Below are 7030 nucleotides of genomic sequence, written 5' to 3'. Positions count from 1 at the left end.
TCTCCAGGGGAGCTGTGCCAGCTTATCCAATACATATGCTCTGGCCCAGTATGCCCTTCTAGTCAAATCATTGAACTGGTACCTTCAAAGCTTTCCCTATCATGCTGTTAAATTTGTAATGCTACCAGCAAAAATGTCTTTCAAAAAAAAATTTTGCATACGCAAATTATTCACATTGCTTTATTTTTTCTTTGTCAGTTCACAAAAAAAGGTATTTCAAGTTGTCATAACCTTGCATTTAGTCAGTGAAAGAGTAAGCTTGAAAGGAGAACAATGTTTTACAAATTGGACACATACCCTGTTTACTTTCCTCTAAAATTTGCACACTATAAAGCAAGTGGGTTTTTTTGTTTTGTTTTAAAACCTTCTTTGTATATTATCATACAAAAATATTCATATGCAAGTAATAAAGATTTTTTTAAACATCCAGCTTTTTTAAACCTAAATCAAAGTCACACCAAAAGGGCTTTTTTGTTTGGTTTTGTGTTGTTTTGTTGGTTTTTTACTCTAGACAAAGTACACATTGTGCTTTAACAAACTTATGGCATCATGTGCTCTTTACAAGGATTGTATTGAAAAAGCTCATGTGTTGCTATTCATTAAATAATGTAAAACTTGCCTACTTTTGTGGGTTTTATGTCTCTTAATTCTCTTTTCCCCCCCTCATGTGTTTGTGTTTGTATATATGTGTGGAAAAGTTAAGGCAAGTGCAATCAAAGTTACAAAAATCAATGTTTCTATTGCTAACATGTGCAGCATTCATATTTAGTGAGTGATGTCTTTTCTCCTGTAAGAATAAAACGGATGAAAATACAAAATGTTTAAGATATTATAGTTATTAAAATAAGATCTTCATTTTTTTAATACCAGGCTTGTTAGGATAACATAAACCATGTCCTTTTTAAAGTAACATACACTGAGACTAGGTAACATTTTGATCATGACTCTCTTGCTTCTCAGCAGTAAGTATAGTATTACTACAAAAATGCAGTTCCTTTTAGCTGTGACCCATTTAATTTTTTAAAAAATAAATATAAATAAATCTCTTTAGGTAAAATCTTTACTATACAGTAGGCATAAATATAGGTTGATGTATTTCTACTTAACTTTAGTGCTTCTATTTTAACTTTAATGATTTTGAACAAAGTGTATAAAGGAAGAGACATATTTTCCAGTTTATAATCATACCTGTAGCCTTAAAGAAAACCTTGACAAGAATGCATATGTTAATTTATGGTTTGTATGTCAATAGTTATGGACATTTGGAAAAGGTAATGATACTAAAACTTCAATTAAATTATAGAATAGGGAGAAATTCATGTTCAAAAATTCTGGGCCTGATTCTGCTCTTTATTTTTGCACCAATTATACAGAGCTACAGCTAATTCTGCTGACTCCAGTAGAAATATTTTTTTACTTCAATCAACTATTAAGAAAATTAAGATAAAAGGTGCCAATGCCTAGCATGACACTTCCTTGTTTCATTCCATCAATGCAAAATCGAAGATGGCACGTAGATATTTGCATCTTCATGGATGTGCATGTATTCCATAGGAGCTGCAAAGCAGTTCCACTCTGCTGGTTGCTCAGATTATGGAGGACCAGCTGAGAGCTTTATTAACAAAGTGCTTTTTCAAGATGCTTATCCAGGTGTTAACTTTGAACAGTGGGCTCCCAAGAAGGGGCTATTGCTGCTTGAGTTGCATTGTGCACTCTGCTTGTGGACAGTCAGCTCCCTCTGAGATGAGTAAAGGAACTAAATAAAATTAAAGAAACTAAATCCCCTAGACAAATTGCTTTATTTGTATTAGTTTTGCAGCTTTTTTATGGAACAGCAGGTGATGAAATTTTTCTTCTAGTATTTAAACTAGATATATGTTCTTTCTGTTAAAAATCTTTTCGGTCATTTTGTTTTATTGTCATCTGAAGAAAGTGCAGAACATGCAATATGCTAATAAAAAGATTTACTTATGAAATGCTTAATTTTATATATTATCAAAAGTCTCATGAAACTAGTAACTGCACAAAATTTAATAGTGTGCTTTTCTTGCGAAATTCATAGGTGGCTCCAAACTGCCAAGAGTGAGAGCAGTGGATATTGAGATGCATTGTTGGGAAATAATCCCTTTAACTGTAAAAGCTAAGATCAGAATTCTGTCTTTTAACATACTCCACTCACTACTTGTTGCTGCTTCACCACTGCCCAGCACTGGGCAGCTGCCTTCTTTAACTTTATTAGCATGCTGAACATGTATCATCTACAAATCTTCAAACCTTTATAATGAAGATGTTACAAATTATTTGTGCATTTTCTGAATAATATAAAAATATCTTAGGTCATATTTTTACAGGACATGTAATATAAATTATAGCAAATTAGACTACCTAGAGCAGAAGAACTGTAAGAGTTACAGGAAGAAGGGGCAGATATCTGTGTTCTAGTAAGGTATTTGAAATAACCAATGATAATTTTGTAAGTTCCCATAGATTCACCTTGACTTCGAAATATTTTATTTTATTTTTTTAAGACTTTGGAGAGCCTTAGAAAGCCAACAGATAACAATGAGAAGGCTGGAAAAACCTCAGCTTTTCAAAGGAAGCTCATTTCTCAGTGAGCAGGGGGAATCAGACTCACTGTGCCTGAGACTCCAGGTATAATAGCACCTGAAAGTACAATTTTCCCTTAAAATACCTATTTTTTGGATTGGCTATGAAGTGGATAACTGTCTGAAGTGGGGCCTAAGGAAATCTGACAGACCTTTGAGCATGAGCACACTTGTGCTAAAAGTCTCTTGACTTTCAGACTCATTTATGACTATTTTACTCCAGTTCTCTGGACTTCTCACTCCATTCTTTCTAAAAACTCATGTAGTGCAATGGTATCTCAATCTTGATGTCTCCTTATGAAAACAAATCAGAACAAAGCAAAGCAAGTCCAAGCAAACAAAAAGACAATTCAAGGAAGGGAACCATTCTTGAAAATTATATGCATGTACATCTCAGTCTGTGTCAAACTCCTTATGCTCTAGGTTGCTGTCTGAGGAGATCTTGAAAGTTGTATATCTGGTAAGGTGCCCAAGGTGACTAAAAGGGAATTTTTCCTCAACATTCCCTAAAGAACATCTTGGCAAGTGCCATTTCAAGCAGATAACATCTTTGCTGCTGCTTCTCACTCTTCAAACAACTAACAACATTTAAAAAAATCAAGGAATGGTATTTGCTATGTGGTTCTGGAAGCTACTCACACACTCTTTTGTTTAGAAGAGTGAAGAGGTAATCAGAGAAAATAAGAGATGAACTATACTGATATTATTTACAATAGGAAATTTGGCAGATATTCAGGTAGGTCTTATTAACTAGGAAAAAAACCATTTCCTACCTCTAACGAGGTTATATAAATGGCTTCAGATAGCAAACATTTGATGAAGGAAGTATCTGCTAAATTTGGGGTTCCAGGCGAAAGATATCTGTAATTTTCTGTGGCAGCAGGACTAGATGAATGCTAGTTATGTTAACCTATCTGGTCACCACACAACCAGTAAAAATCTTCCCTATACCTCTCCCACCCTGTGTCACCCCAGCAATGTATTTCTGTCACAGTACCCCTAGCACTGGCTTGCTTACAAGTTTGTCATCTCCTGGCAGCACATGGGAAATGCCTTGCTATAAAAAAAAAACAGATTTCTGGGACTTCCTTCCCTTTTTTTGGGTGCTACTAATTTTATTTTGTTGTATAGTTCTATGATTAAATGATTACAAGTTAAAATACCTATGTACAGGAATAAAATTGCATAAAGTGCTTTTTGTGATGTAAGTAAGATCTGAGAGTGATTATTGCAACAATTTTGTCCCAGATAGCTGCACAGTTTGCAGGTTCATGTGTTTTGCTGAGGTAGGCATAGGTTAGTGCTCTCAAAGAAGGAGCCTGGTGTCACTGCACTATTTTACCAAGATAGATAGATGGAGAGACAGCTGTGTCACTGTTCTCCTCACTACTTTGTATTTACATAATTGCTCCACTTGAAGTTGTCTGGCTGTTAAGATGACAAATGTACAGCATTCTAATGTGATGCTGAAGGTAAACATATAATACTAATTGTTTAAATTCTCTACTGAAATGTTCCTAAGAACTCAGTTAGGGCTGCAGTGAGCTGTTCGTCAGAGAATATTAACTCTGGCAAACAACTTCTTGTATGTCTGTAAATTCACTGCCACTTGTGTTTTAAATTTACAATGAATAATGGGATTTCCTAAACAAATATCTCTATGGTTTACCTGTCATGCAAAGAATGGAGAGAAAATTTGGAAAAGACTTACTTAACTTCCTAGAAAACATCAGGAGAAAACAACCTTCTCTTGAAAAAGAATTGTCTGAACCCAAGTTTAAAAAGATTAAGTAATTGCATTGCTAATTTGTTTTTCTTTCTTTATGTTTGTTTTTCAAGTGTGTGTGGGAAGACTACAGCTTAATGGAATATCTTGAGCCAATAACTGACATTTTTAAGACTTTCTTTTTACCTCAGAGAAGATCAGAATAGCATCAGGATGTTGCTTCATATGAGCAATCTATGTGGAAGTGAAAAATGGTTTACTGAGAACAAAAAAATGCGGCCTTTTTTCAGCTCGAACCTTTACTCCTGTGAGTCTCAGAAAAGAAGCACCTAGGCAAAGAGGCTTTGTGTGGACCCCAACCTGAGGACTTACAACAAGCTTTGAGTGCTTGTACTTCTAATTCAGTCTGTAAGGGAAACAGATATGAGAGGATGGGATGGGATGGGATGGGATGGGATGGGATGGGATGGGATGGGATGGGATGGGATGGGATGGGATGGGATGGGATGGGATGGGATGGGATGGAAATTTCTGCTAGGGTTCTCAGGTGTGGTGTTACTTGACTGAGATGGAAATTTCCTGTGGCTGTCATTTAGTGGATTGCACACTAACCAAGCAAACTGACCTCTTTCTATGCTTGGTGCTGGTGTTTACTTTGAGCATGGAGCAAATGGGAAATATTGTCAGCTGCTCCTGTTCTTCCAGCTGCTTTGCCAAAGGGCATTGCTCCCTCGACATCTGATAGCTCTCATGTTTATTCTCACTAGCATCAGTAGCAGCTTACTGCCCACCTTCCCTGTGTGCTGCCTGCAGCAGGTGGGACACTGGTGATACCTTGAGGTTCCTTCTGCACCCACCTGGCAAAGGAGCAGCTAAACAAGAAGCCAGAGGGGCCCGTGCTCTCCTCCTCCATGCACAGGAACACTTTCTCCTCTGTGGAGCTTCTCAGTTGTAGACATGTGGTGCAGCTGCCTGCTTTGGCATACACTTCTTTATCTGTCACAAAATGAGTTTGAGAGTATGGGCACAGTAAGTATTAATTGCTCCTGGATGATGGATGAATTTGTATTTTTGAGGAGGGCAGAGGGAGAACTAGCATTTGATTAAAAGAGAAAGAGAAGGTTAAAAACCAGATCTATTTTATTTTTTCAAAATTTTTCTGTTCCTTTTGACATGTTCTGATGGTTAAGAGAACATCTCTAGAAAAGATATCAAATAATACCTCCCTCAAATTCTTAGCTCTCGCATTTTGTTTCAAATTATTTTCCTAATACCAGTCATCAAGAAAAATGTTTGTACTCTCTCTAACCTCAGTACTAGATAATTTATTTTATTTAACATTTAGATCCTAGAGAATCATGTAACTCTTAGTCCCCCCAAATAACAGTATTTGAATTGACTATTGAATGTTTCTGAAATTATGTTAATTAAGATATTAGCTATTTAATGTTAAGAATGATACTAAGCTTTTGGGATGACTCTGGTTGTAATTGCAAGTTGAATACTTCCCTTTAAAAACACTAAATAAAAATATACTGATTTTTTAATAATCTGAACAGCTTCAGAATTGACATGTTTTCCAAATAAGGTATCAGACCTGCCTTTGTAATTTCTTCTCTAACTTCTTTATGACCCTGTGGACCCTAAACCTATACCCAGAGCTTATTAGTCCAGAGCAAAAGTCAAACTTTGTTATAAGCAGAAATAAAAAGAAGAAAAAAAAAAGGGAAAAGAAAAAAAAGAAAATTCTTAATAGCTGAAGCACTTTTATCATTTTCACTCCTTGGAGCAACAACACTGAGTTTTGGAATATCAAGTCAAGGCTGTTTGGTGAAGTATGATGCTGCCAACATCTTCTTGGAGGATAGGGACAGACTCAATGGAAAATGGCCCTGCAGAATTACATCACAAACAACAGCTCAGTATCCATGCTAAATTCAGTGAATCTGAAATTAAAGACATAATGGTGTGCTTCACCCTCCAATCAGTGTGCTATTTAGAAGGTGAAGAGATGTGCTTATACAAAAAAAAAACAACAACAAAAAAAAAAAACCACCAAAAACAATCCAAAAAACCCCAAAAAACAAAACCAAAAGAATAAAAAGCAAGGGAACTTGCAACCCTCATAATACAAGGAAACTCGTTATGAGGTTGCTTACATTTTTTCTGCTGCCAGACACTTTAACCTATTTCTCAGCTGGGTTAGAAAATGTATCCTAATAACAGCAAACCAGGTAGGGGGTGGGAGTGAAGTATACTTACTCTAGTTAATAAATTAAGTCTGCTACAGAGATTTTTTTTTTTTTAGCACTGACAGATTTTTGGTATCCTCTTTATAACAACAATAGAAGACAAACAAAAATCTCTCTGTGCTAGACTATCAACAAGTACAAAATCATTCAGAAGTGTATTAGACATACAGGGACATATTTGTGTTGCTGATCTGTCTGGATGGCCTCCAAAAAAGCCAGTTGCTTGATGTAGGTCAGCCAGAGTACAGAGCTTTGCATGACAAAAGAAACCACAACACAGTCAAAAAGCAAGTGGGTATTTTGCCCTTTATTCTCCATTGGCCGTTCTATTTTTGAGATTACTTTACTGCTGTGGTTTTTCTTCCTTCTTTGGATTTTAACTAAATTCTCCTTAGGCTTACTAGCTTGAAATTTTCTTCTTATTATTTTTTCTTTTTTTTTTTTTT

This window comes from Lonchura striata, chromosome 2 (assembly GCF_046129695.1).
Source record: "Lonchura striata isolate bLonStr1 chromosome 2, bLonStr1.mat, whole genome shotgun sequence".
Taxonomy (NCBI): Eukaryota; Metazoa; Chordata; class Aves; order Passeriformes; family Estrildidae; genus Lonchura; species Lonchura striata.
This window is presented reverse-complemented; position numbering follows the sequence as displayed.